The sequence below is a fragment of the Rutidosis leptorrhynchoides genome, chromosome 7 (genome assembly GCF_046630445.1).
Source record: "Rutidosis leptorrhynchoides isolate AG116_Rl617_1_P2 chromosome 7, CSIRO_AGI_Rlap_v1, whole genome shotgun sequence".
Lineage (NCBI taxonomy): Eukaryota > Viridiplantae > Streptophyta > Magnoliopsida > Asterales > Asteraceae > Rutidosis > Rutidosis leptorrhynchoides.
The window spans coordinates 312,857,587-312,877,446 of NC_092339.1; the positions used below are offsets into that span (position 1 = coordinate 312,857,587).

General features: G+C 30.9%; 1 protein-coding gene across 1 annotated transcript in view; it reads left to right on the plus strand.

Annotated features, from left to right (window-relative positions):
• LOC139858160 (uncharacterized) overlaps positions 1-19,860 on the plus strand; it is a 232,098-nt gene that overhangs the window by 558 nt on the left and 211,680 nt on the right. The gene's annotated exons all lie outside the window — the stretch shown is intronic.

A 19,860-nucleotide genomic window follows, 5' to 3' on the forward strand; every position in this document is an offset into this window, starting at 1 on the left:
GTTTGAATCAAAGTACATACATTATCTTGCAGAGATTTAGCATGCAAAACTCCAAGCATAGAGCTTTGCTAATGCAAAAGGGCATAACCGTGAGAAAGTCTCAAAAGTCCTATCACAGCAGATGAGATGAGACAAATGAAATGTGAAACGACCCGTCCATATTACTATAAACGCAGTACATTCTCATTTGTCCCATAGCGAGCTATTTGACCTCTATATGATACGTTTTAGAAAATATTGCATTCGTTTCATAAAAAGCACATCATTATTATACATAATGCATGTTTTAAACAAGTAGGCGATTATTTAAGAAATAATCCCCAAAATACATCGGTTTCCAAATACTACACACGTGACGTAACAGTCGAATATAATACATGACAAAGATTTTATTGAATGCAACACTTTATTTAAATAAAAGTATGAGACTCCATGCACAGCTTGCTCAGATAATGCAACAGCGGAAGACTTTCTTAAGGACCTGAGAATAAACATGCTTAAACAGTCAACACAAAGGTTGGTGAGATATATAGGTTTAGCATCGATATAAATATAGACCACAAGATTTCATAGTTATAAATATATGTACACTCGCAAGTGTATAAAAGTATTCTATAAGTTGTTGAGCGCTTCGGTAACCATACTTAACCATTAATGTAGCATATTCCCTTTATTATGAAATCTCCCTACACTGTACCAAGTGTAGTAAAAACGAAGTACTATGCAACCGTTTACGATACTAGAGCGACTACCCCGGTTGGGGTTGTCAAACTCGATAGATCTGTCAATAGGATTCGCGCTTACATGTTCTTACAACATGTAAATATTAGTTACCAAGCTATTAGGGAAGATATGCAAAGTGGTACAACTCAACGTATAATATATTTTAAGTACTTGTGTCCATGGCGTAAAACATAAAATGCATGTATTCTCATCCCAAAATATTTTTAGAGTTTAAAAATGGGACTATATACTCACGGTAGTAAAAGTATATTAATAATAAGTTTTCAACTTATTAAAAATATGACCGTCGTCCTTGGATTCACGAACCTATAACAATAATAACGATTCAGATAATAATACGACATATGAATAAAATAAAGCAAGTTCATAGAATACTTATATAATAATTTTTAACATTTTATGTTAGTAGTCCATTGTTAGTAGTCCTTTGTTAGTAGTCCAAAATAGTTCGAAAAGTCCAACAGTCCAATAATCGGTATATATATACATATATATATATATAGATATATACATATATATATATATATATATATATATATATATATATATATATACATATATATATATACATATATATATATATACATATATACATATATATATATATACATATATATATACATATATATACATATATACATATATATATATATATATATATATATATATATATATATATATATATATATATATATATATATATATAAAATCTTAGAATTACCCCCATGACGTATTGTATACGTATTGTATTTGCATCAATCCAGAGACGTATTGTATACGTATTGTCTTAAAATTAACTAAGACGTATTGTGTACGTATTGTCTTAGGATTTATCAAAACATATTGTATACTTATTGTCATGGAATGTACCAAGATTATTATATATATATATATATATATATATATATATATATATATATATATATATATATATATATATATATATATATATATACAATCTCGGAATTAACTAAGATTATAATATTTTGTTATACTAATGATAACATGTCTAAATATATATAAGATATAGGAAAAGTTTGTAATGAGTCGTCCTAATCCATCCGGACGAAGTCCATATCGATTATAAACGATTCACCACAGTTGGTTACATCACGAGGTACTTGACCTCTATATGATACATCTTACAAACATTGCATTTGATTTTAAAAGACAATCTTTCTTTACAACGAAAGTTGATGACATGCATACCATTTCATAATATATCCAACTATAATTGACTTAATAATAATCTTGATGAACTCGACGACTCGAATGCAACGTCTTTTGAAATATGCCATGAATGACTCCAAGTAATGTCCTTAAAATGAGCAAATGCACAGCGGAAGATTTATTGCATACTTGAGAATAAACATGCTTTCAAGTGTCAACCAAAAGGTTGGTGAGTTCATTAGTTTAACATAAATAATCATTTCATAATTTTAATAGACCACAAGATTTCATATTTCCATTTCTCATAACATACGTCCCATGCATAGAGACAAAAATATCATTCATATGGATTGAACACCTGGTAACCGACATTCACAATATGCATATTAGAATATCCCCATCATTCCGGGATCCTCCTTCGGACATGATATAATTTTCGAAGTACTAAAGCATCCGGTACTTTGGATGGGGCTTGTTGGGGCTGATAGATCTATCTTTAGAGTTCGCGTCAATTAGTGTGTCTGTTCCCTAATTCTTAGATTACCAGACTAAAAACGGGCATATTCGATTTAATAATCCAACCATAGAATGTAGTTTCGATCACTTGTGTCTATTTCGTAAAGCATTTATAAAAATTGCACATGTATTCTCAGCCCAAAAATATAAAGGGTAAAAAGGCAAATGAAACTCACCTAATGTATTTTGTAGTAAAAATACATAGAACGACATTGAACAAGTATAGGGTTGGCCTTGGATTCACGAACCTATATCATTTGTATATATTTATTAAAATAAATAATCGTAATTAAACAAATATATATATATATATATATATATATATATATATATATATATATATATATATATATATATATATATATATATATATATATATATATATATATATACCTATTATTTTATGTATTAAGATTAATATTCTTATATATAATTTTTATTAATGCTTATATTACATTATGATACCTATTTAATTTTTAACTAATGTTATTAGTTAAAAACGAAATTTTAAGTAGTATTAGTATACTTTATATACAATAATTATATTTATACTTATATATATCTTTTGTTTTATAAAATTATTACTTGTAATAATACTAGTTTAAAGATAATAATAATACTGTTATTAGTAATTTTAATAAAAATGATATTTTAACTAATAATGATAAAGTAAAACTAATACTTTTAGCAAGGTTAATCGTAATGGTAGGTTTAATAATAATTATTGCTTCAATGAAAATTTTAATGATCATGTAATTAGTAATACTAACATTAATGTTAAATGGTACTTATAATACTAATATTAATGATAATAATAACAATAACACTAGTATTGATAACAATAATAACTTTAATAATTTTACTCCTAATGATATTAATAATAATGATAATAATATTAGTGATAATATCAATTTTATTACTAGTCTTAATCTTTATATGTATAATAATAATTACTAATATTAACAATAACAATTACAATGATAATGATAATATTAATAATAATAACAATGATGATAATAATAATAATATTTAGCTAGTTTAATGATAATAATCTTAGTAGTATTTATATTAATGACAATGATACTTAACATAATAACAATAACATAATTACTAATAATAATGATAATAATAATAATAATAATAATAATAATAATAATAATAATAATAATAATAATAATAATAATAATAATAATAATAAATGAAGAACTACCTTAGATAGTTCATCTTAAAAAGAGGTGCACCAAGCAGGGATCGAACCCAAGACCCCTCGCTCACCCGCTAACATCCATAACTATCCCTCTGTCTATCATTATCTGATTTATATCCTAACTGCAAAACTTTAAATATTGTTTCTGTATCTCCCTCTTCTTTGTTAACAGATCGACCCAAAGCCATAACCCATTCAACTTAATTATATATATATATTTTTTTAGAATTCGAAATATATACAAAAACAGTTAAAAATTGGATTAAATTATTTTAAACAGAAAAAAAAATAAACGCAGAGAAGCTGTAACACGTTCTGAAGTCGTGACTCAACTCAAAATCAATCTCAGATTCAAGGAAGTTTTAGACTACGATTATAACAGGAAAGATCTTTGAAATCCCTCCTAAAATCTATCTGTAACCTCAATTAATCTTAAAACTTTAAACTGAAATCGAATTTTGTGATGAACAAAATAGTTGACCTTTTGAAACAAAAACTTTGACTACAAAATTCGAATTGAATAATTGGAATTAAAGGCTGTAACTTTACAGGAAGTTTTAGAAGAAGATTTATAACAACTCTGCATTATTACTTTTTGGAAATTCGTTCGAAATCAATTTATTGCGAAAATTATCAAGAACAGGCATGTCGAGCTTTTATTGAATTTGTTTCTGTAAAAATCAATTAAATAAAATAAAATAAAATTGATAATTGATTATGAGACTGAGAGAACTGAATAACCTTATCATTTATCAACTGGTTTAACGTATACTATGAGTGATCGACTGGATGGGTCTTATTAGTACAGAACCATTAATAAAATAAATAAAGGTGAACACAATTCCTAACTACTTTGTACTATGGATTAGGATGTGTAACAAATTCTTGTTCGTATTCTATGTGATTTGTACTGGAAATAATCAGGAGCAGTAAACGAATCTATAATAGTTGTTTAAGATTGGAAACTGAATATGTATTAGTTTTATATATCATCCACATCAGTATTTATATTTATATATTAGTTATTAATAATATAGATTCATTAATATATTCTATTAATATTATTAATTTTATTAATTTATTAAGAATACTAATAATAATAATAGTAATAATAATAATATAGATAATAATAATAATATTAATATTAGTTTTTAAAATATATATATATATATATATATGAATTATAATAAAATAAAATTAATTGTAAAAATGATAATAACGATATTATTCACGCTAATCATAATAAATTGTATTATTTTCTAATATTATTAATACTAACTATTTTTAATGATAAAGATAATAATATCTAATAGTTATGTCATTAATAATTAAGATATAACAAGTTATATGTATCAAATTTCATATCTCTATTTTTTTATATTACAAATAACAAAATTGATAATATAGATATTGATATTAATGAAAGTAATAATAACAATAATATTTATATAACATTTTACTTAACTTGTAATTAAATTCACTAATAATATAATTTATTACTTATGTACTATTTAATAATTATATACATATATATAACATCATACTTTTAATATTTAATATTTATATATTTTAATGTAATACAGTATCCTTATAATCATTAATTATATAAAAATCATATTCATATATATATATATATATATATATATATATATATATATATATATATATATATATATATATATATATATATATATATATATATATATATATATATATATATATATATATATATATATTCATTTTAATAATGATTTAATTATTCTTTATATTACTTTACATCTTCAATTTCAATTGATTAAAGTATAATTTGTTAAATCAAAATGTTATATATATATACCATATATTCAATTAACTACAATTGTTCGTGAATTGTCAGAAATAGTCAAGGGTCAAATGTATGCATGAACTCAGTTCAAAGTTTTTAAAATTCAGTTTGACAGACTTTGCTTATCGTGTCAGAATAATATAAAGTTAAAGTTTAAATTTGGTCGGAAATTCCCGGGTCGTCACAGTACCTACCCGTTAAAGAAATTTCGTCCCAAAATTTGAGTGAGGTCGTCATGGCTGACAATAAATATGTTTTCATGATGAATCTGAGTTGATAACTAGAGTTTTATCACAATTGATTAATATAGATAAAACGATTCGATTACTCGAAGCGTACGAATGAAGTTATCACAAAACAGTGGAATGAGGAAAATAAGTTTCGTCATAACTTTTGACTAGTCATGGTTGAATTTAGAAAATAAGGTGCGTCTTAACTTTTAGCGTTGTCTTGGTTGAATTCCGGAATTCAAGGAATTAAAGAAAATCTTCAAAATCTATAAGATTTGATTTTTTTCGGCGAATAAGGAAATTAAGATCTCTATAATTAAATAGGGTGATCTATCTCGATTACTCTGTCTGATATTTCCCTTATAAATCAAACGCTTCCGTTCCATTATTCTCACCATTCGTATACTTTCTTTCTTAATCCATACATCCAAAAGATTGTGAAATGCTTAATCCCGTTCTAATCCTTGATGTTTTTTTAATTATCATTTCTATCATCCTTCTTTTCAATCTTCCACCAGAAGAATCTGTTTACTCTTACTATTACCTTGGGGTAATACTATTCTTAATTATACCATGTCTTTATATTGTTATTCGTATTAATATCCACGGTTTGTAACCTCCGTGTTGTTATTGGGCTTTATATTCTCTCTTATATTTTGGAGCTTTATCCCTTCGTTTCTTCTTCTTGCGATTAAACACCGCTTGTAATGGTTCAGAATTCGTAGATATAAACTTCAGAATGAACATTGTTAATGTTCTAAGAAGGAAATCGTAACGGCACGATTTGATTTGTCAAATTACCAGAATCACTGAGAATAGAACTATCAAGAATTTATTTTCTTGATATGTTCGAGGTGAAGTAGAATGAACGAGTCGTGTAAATGGCACATGATGATGATACTGTGAATCCTCATGTTCCATTAGAAACTCAGCATGAATTACTGTAATATAATTACGTTGATCAAGTGTCATTATATTATACTAACTCATGCATCAGTTCCCAACACTACTTCAAAAACATTCATATTTTAAATTCGAAGGTTCACAGAATATAGAAACTAAAACAGTATCCTTTTATGATAAAATACGGATAGCCAGAGAGATAATTAATATCGAACGAGAATATTTATGAAGATATCTTCAGAAATATTGAGGATATTAATAAAGAAAGGTACGATGATATCTTAGGATTTCAGAATCAAATTGTGATGAAGAAATTCATTCACGATGATTTAGAGTAGTTAAGGAGTAAGGTATTCGCTAAAGATTTCATCAGAAACAGAATCATCTGGATTCTTTATGTACAAGTTTAGTCCTTGTAATTTGTTCAAAGTCTCTGATAATGCTAAAAACGAACATATATTTCATAGCATTATCCCTCAAGAAAGACAAGCTTTTAGTTACAATTGTTCTATTTACAAGTGATATTGGTTTAAATAATAAAAGGTGAAGACAAAAGACAGATTCGACGAATTGAAGATGCAAACGACCAAAAAGCTCAAAAGTACAAAATACAATCAAAGAGGTTCCAATTATTGATGAGAAACGTCTCAAAATTACAAGAGTACAAGATTCGAAACACAATATACAAGATATTAAATTGTACGCAAGGACGTTCGAAAATCCAGAACCGGGACCAGAGTCAACTCTCAACGCTCGACGCAACGGACTAAAAATTACAAGTCAACTATGCACATAAATAAAATATAATATTTAAATAATTCTTATAATTATTTATATATTATATTATTATTTATAAACCGTCGGCAAACTAAAAAACAAAGACATGTGAGCCTCCCCAGCTGGCCATGCGATCGCATGACCTGAAGGAGCAAAACTCATGCGATCGCATGAGCCCTTTTTCCAGGCCTGTCCTATAATGTTCGCGAGTTTTGGACTCAAAAACACATCTTTTTCTCCTCATTCATCATACGATATATATATATATATATATATATATATATATATATATATATATATATATATATATATATATATATATATATATATATATATATATATATATATATATATATTAATTTTAATTCTAATAATAAGGGTATGTTAGCGAATGTTGTAAGGGTGTAAGTCGAAATTCTGTCCGTGTAACGCTACGCTATTTTTAATCATTGTAAGTTATGTTCAACCTTTTTAATTTAATGTCTCGTAGCTAAGTTATTATAATGCTTATTTAATACCGAAGTAATCATGATGTTGGGCTAAAAATATTAAAATTGGGTAATTGGGCTTTGCACCATAATTGGGGTTTGGACAAAAGAACGACACTTGTGGAAATTAGACTATGGGCTATTAATGGGCTTTATACTTGTTTAACTAAATGATAGTTTGTTAATTTTAATATAAAGAGTTACAATTGGACGTCCCTATAAATAACCATATACACTCGATCGGACACGATGGGCGGGATATTTATATGTACGAATAATCGTTCATTTAACCGGACACGGGAATGGATTAATAGTCTATGGAATTATTAAAACAGGGGTGAAATTATGTACAAGGACACTTGGCATAATTGATAACAAAGTATTAAAACCTTGGGTTACACGCAGTCGATATTCTGGTGTAATTATTAAATAAAGTATTAAGACCTTGTTACAGTTTAAGTCCCCAATTAGTTGGAATATTTGACTTCGGGTATAAGAATAATTTGACGAGGACACTCGCACTTTATATTTATGACTGATGGACTGTTATGGACAAAAACTAGACGGACATATTAAATAATCCAGGACAAAGGACAATTATCCCATGGGCATAAAAATAAAAATCAACACGTCAAACATCATGATTACAGAAGTTTAAATAAGCATAATTCCTTTATTTTCATATTTAATTGCCCTTCTAATTATTGCACTTTTATTTATTGTTATTGTATTTAATTGTACTTTTAATTATCGTACTTTTTAATTATCGAAATTTTATTTTATCGCAATTTCATTATCATTATTTACTTTACGCTTTAAATTAAGTCTTTTATTTATTTAATATTTTACATTAGGTTTTAACTGCGACTAAAGTTTTAAAAATCGACAAACCAGTCATTAAACGGTAAAAACCCCCTTTTATAATAATAATATTACTTATATATATATTTGTATTTTTATAATTTAAACTAATATAGCGTTAAGCTTTGTTTAAAAGATTTCCCTGTGGAACGAACCGGACTTACTAAAAACTACACTACTGTACGATTAGGTACACTGCCTATAAGTGTTGTAGCAAGGTTTAAGTATATCCATTCTATAAATAAATAAATATCTTGTGTAAAATTGTATCGTATTTTATAGTTTTTCCTAGTAAAATATAAGCTATTTCATATACACCTCGCATAACATCAAGTATTTTTGGCGCCGCTGCCGGGGACAATTCTGCTAAAACGCCGGAAGCGCAACGCAACATATATATAAAAAAAAGATTTTTATTAATTTTTAGTTTATTTTTGTAAAAAAAATACGCTTTTGTAAAAATACGTTTTAAATATTCGAAAATATAAAAAGAAAAAAATATAAATATTTTTAAGATTTTGTTAAATATTTAAGTTCTATAAAAGTTTCTTTATCTTTATTTTATAAAAATATAAGTTTTATTTAATTTATATAAATATATTATAAATATATAAATCAGCAAAACAGAAAAAAAAATATATAAAAAATAAAAACACTCGAGTCCAGTACTGTAGCAGCCCAGTCACTGGCCCGAAACCCTAGCTCATGCGATCGCATGAGTCCGAAGGCAATTTCTCATGCGATCGCATGAGAGTGTCTGACACGCCAAACAACCCTAATTCTGTAATCATTACGGAGTAATTATTATTATTATTATTTAAATTAAACCCTAATTAGGGTATTATTATTATATAAATTAGTTTTTATTATTATTTTGTATATTTAGTTTAATTAGTTTAATTAAATTATAAAATTAATAGTTTTATAAAATAAATAATCTAAAAATAATATTTTTATAAAAATTGTACTTTTTACAACTTTAAGTATATTTTTATATTTTGTTTCTTTTTATTTGTTTTAGCGTAATATTTGTATTTTTAGCTAGTATTTAGTTTTAAGTCATAGTTTTTGCCATATTTATTTTTATTTCTAGATTTTTAGGCTTTGCCGTAAAATCCCTTAAGTGCTTTTTCTTTAGACTAAGATTTAGATGCTTTAGAATTTTGCGACGCTGTTCAAGTTTTTAGTACCTTTTTAAGATATTGCCATTTGGGATATAGTTTTTCTTTTAAGCTTTAATATTTTTAGACGCAACTTTTAATTCTTAGTTTTTAGTTCCTTTTTAAGTTTCGACGCGCTACTTTCTTATTTTCATTTTTCGACCTTTTATTTTTCGACGTTTTTCGACGCGCTCTTTTTCTTTCTTATTTCTCGCCATTCTAGTTTTTAGGACTTAGAATTTTCTCTATTTCTTATCTAATATTTCTTTAAATTTCAAACGAAAAATTGTTTTAAGTGGTTAAATTGATAGACATCAAAATTTTCTGGTTCGTAGTAATAGTTAGATTTGTACGTGGACCGGGTTATTGGAGCCAAACAGTACTCAATTATATTGAGACCAAACGAATCCTGCCCCTCTGCTACATCTTTTGGCTATTCGAAACGTGGGCAAAATCAGAAAAGTCTATTAATTGGATAACTTATATAATTTTTCTTTCTTTTTAAAATCTAATAGGATATTCAGTGAATGCACCGAGCAAAACGTTCACCACCTTTTGTATGTTCACCACCTGTAACTCGATCAAGACATCTACCAAATATTGTCGCCGTTGATTTTTCTTTAGAATCGTCATCCAGTCGACCAAGTACTCCAATTCAAATTTCTGATAATCCATTTTTTGAACCCGACCTCACAATTGAGAATCCTGAGAATATTCAGGGACAATTCATAGATCCTGAACCATTAATCTTTCCTCTTGAACCACCAATCATTCAAACATAGATTGTTGAGGAACCAACCATTAAATCAGAATCCTTTAGTAATTCAGATTCAACAAATTCAATCATGGAAAATCTGGAACCTCTAAGTATGGAAGACCGAATGAGAGCTAAACACACTGGCCAAGGTCACGCAATTACTCATCCAGACATTAATGCGCCAGATTATGAAATCAAAGGACAAATTCTACACATGGTGACTAATCAATGCCAATTTAGTGGTGCACCGAAGGAAGATCCAAATGAACATCTTCGTACCTTTAATAGGATCTGCACTCTATTTAAAATAAGAGAAGTTGAGGATGAACAGATATATCTCATGTTATTTCCCTGGACTTTAAAGGGAGAAGCCAAAGATTGGTTAGAATCATTACCTGAAGGGGCAATTGATACATGGGACGTTTTAGTTGAAAATTTTCTTAAACAATTCTTTCCAGCATCTAAAGCCGTGAGACTTCAAGGAGAAATTGTTACGTTCACACAGAAGCCAAATGAAACTCTATATGAGGCATGGACAAGATTTGGAAAGTTATTAAGAGGATGTCCGCAACATGGTTTAGACACCTGTCAAATAGTACAAATATTCTACCAAGGATGCAACATCACTACAAGGAAAGACATAGATATAGCAGCTGGTGGTTCCATTATGAAGAAAACTGAAACTGACGCTTATAAGATTATTGATAACACTGCTTCCCACTCACATGAGTGGCACCAAGAAAAAGATATCGTTAGATCATCTAAAGCAGCTAGAGCCGATTCTAGCCATGACTTAGATTCCATTTCCGCAAAGATAGATGCTGTCGAGAGACGAATGGAAAAGATGACCAAAGATATTCACTCAATACGAATTAGTTGTGAGCAGTGTGGAGGACCACATTTGACAAAAGATTGTCTCAGTATTGAACTAACAATGGAACAAAAAGAGAATGTTTCATATATAAACCAAAGGCCTGGAAATAATTATCAGAATAATTATCAACCGCCAAGACCAATTTACAATCAAAACCAGAATTATAATCGAAATGTTCCATACAACAACCAACAAGGTCCTAGCAATCAACAAGTATCCAATAATACTTACAATCAGCAAAGACCTAATTTTCAAAACAAACCACCACAAACCGATGATAAAAAGCCAAATTTAGAAGATATGATGACGAAGCTAGTTGAATCTCAAACTCAATTTTTCACATCTCAGAAACAAACCAATGAACAAAATGCTCAAGCATTTAGAAATCAACAAGCTTCTATTCAAAATCTGGAACAAGAAGTAAATAACCTAGCAAGGTTAATAGGTGAAAGAAAACCGGGAAGTCTACCTAGTGATACAAATCCTAACCCCCGGAATGAAACAGCTAAAGCTATTACCACAAGAAGTGGTATTACACTTAAACCACCTGAAATACCTGTAATTTCTGATGAAGCTATTCCTACTCCACAAAAACTACAACCTGAACAAGATAAGGAAAAAGAACCGGTAGTTGAAAAGGTTAATGAAGATAACACAGTTAAGACTAAACCTTATGTTAAACCATACCAACCACCACTTCCTTACCCGAGTAAAATGAGAAAGGAGAGACTTGAAGCCTAGCAATCCAAATTCTTAGATATGTTTAAACAGATAAATGTAAATCTTTCTTTCATTGATGTGATTTCAGGAATGCCTAGCTATGCTAAATTTCTGAAAGATCTGATCACAAGTAGAAAGAAAATGGAAGAACTCTCGGCTGTTACTATGAATGCTAATTGTTCAGCAGTGCTGTTGAATAAGATACCAGAAAAACTATCTGATCCAGGAAGTTTCACAATTCCATGTTTTCTATGTAGTCTTAGTTCAATAGAAGCATTGGCAGACTTAGGTGCTAGTATAAATTTAATGCCATATTCACTATACGCTAAACTAGACCTTGGAGAATTGAAACCAACAAGAATAAGTATACAACTAGCCAATAGATCAGTAAAATATCCTAGAGAGATAATGGAGAACATGCTAGTTAAAGTTAGTACTTTAGTATTTCCAGTAGATTTTGTTATCCTGGACATGGAAGAAGATTCTCGAGTACCTCTCATATTAGGAAGACCATTCTTAAACACGACTAAAGCAATAATAGACGTGTTCGGTAAGAAACTGACCCTAAGTATAGAGGACGAGAGTGTTACCTTTTCAGTTGATAGAGCCATGCAACAACCGCAATCTGCAGATGATACATGTTATTATATTCAAACTATAGATACACATGCAGATTTGTTAGAAGAATTTCCAGAATTACAAGGAACAGGAGAATGTTCTTTAGGAGAAGGAACTGAACCAATTGATGAAACTGAAATGTTAGCTACACTAATGGTTAATGGATATGAACCAACAACAGAAGAAATTCAAATGCTAAAAGAAGAAGACAGATATCGATATAAATCATCGATAGAAGAACCACCGATATTAGAGTTAAAGCCACTTCCAAACCATTTGGAATACGCTTATTTACATGGTGAATCTGAATTACCTGTAATAATATCGTCTTCTCTTACTGAAAATGAAAAATCTCAACTCATTTCTGTGTTAAAAGCTCATAAATCAGCTATTGCATGGAAAATTCATGATATTAAAGGAATAAGTCCTTCGTATTGCACACATAAAATCCTTATGGAAGAAGGTCATAAAACGTATGTGCAACGCCAACGAAGACTAAATCCTAATATGCAAGATGTTGTTAAGAAAGAAATTATTAAACTGCTAGATGCAGGTTTAATTTATCCAATTTCTGATAGTCCATGGGTAAGCCCAGTTCAATGCGTACCTAAGAAGGGTGGCATGACTATCATTACAAATGAGAAAAATGAGCTTATTCCTACTAGGACTGTAACAGGATGGCGTGTATGTATTGATTATAGAAAATTAAATGACGCCACCAGAAAAGATCACTTTCCCTTACCTTTTATTGATAAAATGTTGGAAAGATTAGCCGTAAATAGTTACTATTGTTTTCTTGATGGTTTTTCCGGATATTTTCAAATTCCAATAGCACCTGAGGATCAAGAGAAAACCACATTCACATGCCCTTATGGTAATTTTGCTTACAAACGCATGCCATTTGGACTATGCAACGCCCCTGCAACCTTTCAAAGGTGTATGATGGCGATTTTTCACGACATGATAGAAGAATGCATGGAAGTTTTCATGGATGACTTTTCAGTCTTCGGTGATACATTTGAATCATGTCTAGTTAATCTTGAACGAATGCTTATTAGATGTGAACAATCAAATCTAGTTCTTAATTGGGAGAAATGCCATTTCATGGTTAAAGAAGGCATCGTTCTTGGTCATAAAATTTCAAAGGAAGGAATTGAAGTGGATAGAGCTAAAGTAGATGTAATTGCTAAACTTTCACATCCCACCAATGTTAGAGGAGTTAGGAGTTTTCTAGGGCATGCCGGTTTTTACCGACGTTTCATAAAAGATTTTTCTAAAATTGCAACTCCTATGAATAAACTCCTAGAAAAAAATGCTCCATTCATCTTTTCAGATGAATGCATCAAATCTTTTAATATAATTAAAGAAAAACTCACTAATGCACCAATCATGATAACACCAAATTGGAATTTACCGTTTGAACTTATGTGCGATGCAGGTGATTTTGCAATGGGAGCCGTTTTAGGACAAAAGATTGAAAAACGATTTCAACCTATATATTATGCTAGTAAGACGTTACAAGGAGCACAAACGAATTACACAACTACTGAAAAAGAACTCCTTACTATTGTCTTTGCTTTTGACAAATTTCGTTCATATCTCGTTCTAGCAAAAACGGTAGTCTATACCGACCATTCTGCTCTTAGATACCTATTTTTGAAACAAGATGCTAAACCACGATTAATCCGTTGGATCTTACTCTTACAAGAGTTTGATATTGAAATCCGAGATAAAAAGGGAGCAGAAAATCTCGCCGCTGATCATCTTTCTCGTCTTGAAAATCCCGAATTAGAAGTTCTAAATGAATCGGCCATACAAGACAACTTTCCTGATGAATATCTATTGAAGATAGATTATAATGAAATTCCATGGTTTGCAGACTATGCAAACTACTTAGTATGTGGATTCCTTGAAAAAGGATTGTCGTACCAAAAACGAAAGAAATTCTTTAGTGATATAAAACACTATTTCTGGGAAGATCCACATTTGTTTAAAAGTTGTCCCGATGGAATAATACGCCGATGTGTATTCAGAGATGAAGCTAGTAAAATTTTAAACCATTGTCACACAGGACCAACAGGAGGGCATTATGGGCCTCAGCTAACAGCAAGAAAAGTTTACGATGCTGGATTCTATTGGCCTACAATTTTCAAAGACGCACACCTTCTTTGCAAATCCTGTGATGCATGTCAAAGGGCCGGAAAAATAAGTCAACGTGATGAAATGCCACAAAATGTCATTCAAGTATGTGAAGTATTTGACATTTGGGGTATTGACTTTATGGGTCCATTTCCAAAATCTCATAATAATCTCTACATTCTCGTTGCCATTGATTATGTATCTAAATGGGCGGAAGCACAAGCTCTCCCAACTAACGATGCACGAGTTGTAGTCAACTTTTTAAAACGTCTTTTTGCAAGGTTCGGTATACCGAAAGCTTTAATAAGTGATCGGGGTACTCATTTTTGTAATAATCAACTTGAGAAAGTTCTCAAAAGATATGGAGTAACTCATAAAATCTCCACTGCTTATCATCCACAAACAAATGGACAAGTTGAAAATACCAACCGAGCTTTAAAATGTATTCTAGAGAAAACCGTAGGATCAAATCCAAAGGAATGGTCCATGAAATTAGAGGATGCACTCTGGGCTTTTAGAACAGCCTACAAAACTCTAATTGGAACCACACCTTTTAGACTCGTTTACGAAAAAGCATGTCATCTTCCAGTAGAAATTGAACACAAAGCATTTTGGGCTTTGAAGACGTGTAATCTTGATTTACATGAAGCTGGACGTCTACGATTAAGTCAACTAAACGAATTAGAAGAATTAAGACATGAAGCATACGAAAATTCGTTAATCTATAAAGAAAGAACGAAGAAATGGCATGATAAAAGAATCAGAAGTTCAAAAGAATTTAAAGAAGGAGACAGAGTTCTTCTTTTTAATTCACGATTCAAGCTATTTCCTGGAAAATTGAAATCAAGATGGTCTGGACCATTCATAGTCAAAAGAGTTTTCCCGTACGGAACAGTATAATTGATAAATTCAAATGGGATTGAATTTAAAGTTAATGGTCACAGAGTTAAACATTACATAGATAGTCTGATGGAAGTCGACAACGAAGTTAATCACAATTTTGACACCACAGCTAACTAAGTGTGGGGAGAATCAAGTCTTTAAAGGATAATATGTATTTCTGTTAGAGTTAGACTTTTTGTTTTCGTGTAGTTCTCAAAAATGGAACTCGAATGGTCTTTCCCTAGCAGACCCTAAAGAACTAGTCTTCTCCCCCCATTCTGAATTTTTATTTTTTTTAGGTTTTACGAAATGAAGACTTCCTGTGAATTAAACCATGGTCTAATGCTACACGCTTTGATCACTAAACGTAATAATGACACCCTTCCAAGTGAAATATGATGGAATTCAATGAGTCCATAAAACATGTCATTAAGGTTAACATAGTTACAAAACCAACTTGTAATTGTTATGAAAGCGGAAGCAAGATTATCAATAAAACAAGTTTATATGTTAAACATTTAGTTGAATTCCATGTTAATATCAAGTCTTGAAATCATGCTTACAAATATAACAAGATTAGAAGGGTGTTTATACCTCCTCTAAGAATGTAGAAGGCTGAAATTTGGGCAGCAGGAAGCTAGAAGAAGATGATGCAAAATGGAGCTTCAAAAGGATGAAACCTCAAGGAGAAATACCCCAAACTATACACCAACACTTAGCCTTTAGTTAGGATTTTATTGCCACTTGAAATTTAGCTTGCAACCAACAAAACAAACTCTCTTTCTCTCCCTATACCTCACAGCCAGAAGACAGCAAAGAAGGAGCAGAATGCAGTTTTTTTGTGTTAGTTTAATGTGTATTGCAAGTCACACTTGAGTCAAGGCCCTTGGTAAACTAATAGGCATGTACCTTGGCACTTGTGTGGTCTTAAAATAAACAAATACATGCATGGGTGTGGCATCTTGGAGACCAAAATTCTGCACACCACATATATATTTTATAACAAGATTTATTTTATAAAACTTGTTTTTATTTTATAAAACTTGTATAAAATAAACATGTATTTGTTACTTGTAATTATTTAATAAACCATTTTTATAAAATATAACACAACATATTTATTTAAACCTATAAATAATTAAATCCACATCATATATAAATTATCCAAATAATTTATCTCAAGTGATCATAATTTAGAAAACCGATTTTCTAAAGTTCAAGTGTCGCGTATTCATTTAACAATCCAACCGTTAAAATAAATACATATAAAGTGTTGGTAAGCTTGTTATTGGGTATGACCTGACTTGGATCATAACATAGTGGCCACGTTAATTTAATATGTCTCTCGGGCATACGAAATACCTTCAATCTCCCACTTGCACGAGAAACATAAGAAATTAATGCAAGTGATGGATACCACCTAACGACCGTCCTAGATGTCATGTTAAATCCAAGAGATACAGAGTGATTACTCTCTTCTAGATTTAACTTTATCAGGCCTTAGACATCTGACTCTCAACGAATAAGAGGGACAAATTCAATCTTGACTACATACGTCCTAAATATATACCTTGCAATATACCTGAGCTCTTCCTTATGAACTACCATATTTCAGAATAGCGAAGGAAAGAATCAAGGCACAATACTTGGTAAATATCTAAACCTAATATGTATCTCAGGTCAGAGGATACAATGATATTCGCCTTTAATCAAGACTACATGTGATCAACCACAAAGGCTCCATTTAGTAAATCTTGATGGCGGGTCTTCCAATATTTGCATCCCACAAATATCTATGAACCTTGGTTGCAACCTTGCCCCACATTCATTCCGTGAATGTATACCAATCCAAGTTCATAATAGTCTAAACCTCACACTTGCTCCAACAAATGTGATCGACTACGGAATTTAGAATAATAACTTATTCATGGATAAAATATGCAAAATAGGAACATAACTCAAGATAAATTAATCCCATAATTGTATTAATGAGTTTGAACTACTTCGTTCCATTACAATACATAAAACAGATCATGACCAATCACTAGAATATCAAAGCCCAAGTGCACAAACATGTGCAGTATGTTTCGCTCCATGTAAGAGCTTCGTGAGAGGATCCGCTATATTAAGATCTGTGTGAACTTTGCGAATACATATCTTTCCCTTTTCAACTTCATCCCTTATGTAGTTGAATCTCCGCTCAATGTGACGGGTCTTTTGATGAGCACGAGGTTCTTTGATTTGAGCAATCTCACCCTCGTTGTCACAAAAGATCTCAAGAGGGTCCTGAATGGAAGGGACTACTCCTAAGTCGTCGATGAATTTCTTCATCCATGCAGCTTCCTGAGCTGCCAATGAGTCGGCGATGTACTCCGATTCTGTAGTGGATAAAGCAACAACATCCTGTTTTGAACTCTTCCAAGAGACCACACCTCCATTTAACGTGAAGACATAACCGGACTGTGACCGAGAATCATCTCGATCAGTTTGGAAACTCGCATCCACGTAACCTTTTACTGCAAGTTCCTCATCACCAGACCCATATATTAGAAACATATCCTTAGTCCTCCTAAGGTATTTCAATATACTTTTAACCGCAATCCAATGACTGTTTCCTGGGTTATTCTGGTATCTACTTGTCAAGCTAAGAGCGCATGACACATCCGGTCTAGTGCATATCATTGCATACATGATTGACCCAATGGCATACGCATATGGGACTTTCTTCATTATCTCCTGTTCATCTTTCGTGGTGGGGCACTGAGATGAACTGAGAAGTGTTCCCTTTTGAATAGGTACCAAACCTTTCTTAGAGTTCTCCATCTTGAACCTTTTCAAGATCTTTTCAATGTATGCACTTTGATTCAAACCTATCAGCTTCTTGGATCTATCCCTGTAGATCCCAATCCCCAAAACGTATTGTGCTTCTCCAAGATCCTTAATGGAGAAGCATTTACTTAACCAAGTTTTAACACCTTGCATAGCCGGAATATCATTTCCAAATAACAATATATCATCCACATATAGTACAAGGAACATGATTGTGCTCCCACTAGCTTTCTTATATACACAAGCTTCATCACCATTTTTAATGAAGCCAAACTTCTTGGCCTCCTCATTAAAACGATGATTCCACATTCTAGATGCTTGTTTAAATCCGTAGATTGACTTCTTTAACTTGCATACCCTTTTAGGATATTTCGGATCAACAAAACCTTCTGGCTGAACCATATAGACATCTTCCTCAAGATGTCCATTTAGGAAAGCGGTCTTGACATCCATTTGCCATATTTCATAATCATAATGAGCAGCAATGGCAAGTAATATCCTAATAGACTTTAGCATTGCCACTGGCGAAAAGGTTTCATCATAGTCAACCCCTTAAGTTTGAGTGAAACCTTTTGCTACAAGTCTAGCTTTATATGTATCCAAGTTTCCATGTATGTCGGTTTTCATTTTGAAAAGCCATTTACAATCAACTAGTCTAGAGCCAGGAGGTTGCGCAACAAGTTCCTAAACTTGGTTGTCATACATGGATTGCATCTCAGCGTTCATGGCTTCCTGCCATTTATCTTTATCAATCCTTGATAAAGCATCTTGATAGTTAGTTGGTTCATCCAAATCAACCATATAGCATCCATCCATGAGAAACCTATATCTCTCAGGTGGATTACTAATCCTACCAGATCTGCCAACGTCTTGTGTATTTTGATCATCCATTTGATCACTCTCAACATTTTCATGTTGAGTGCTAGTGTCAACCAATTATGTATCATCTACTTGATCTTGAATCTCTTCAAGATTTATTTTCCTTTCACTTTCGCCTTCCATTAAGAACTTAGTTTCAAGGAATTCTGCCTTCTGAGCAACAAATACATTTTGCTCGGTCGGATCATAGAAATAGTATCCCATATCATCCTTGGGATATCCTATGAAGATACACTTCGTGGATCGAGCATGCAACTTATTAGCATCATAGCGCTTAGGAT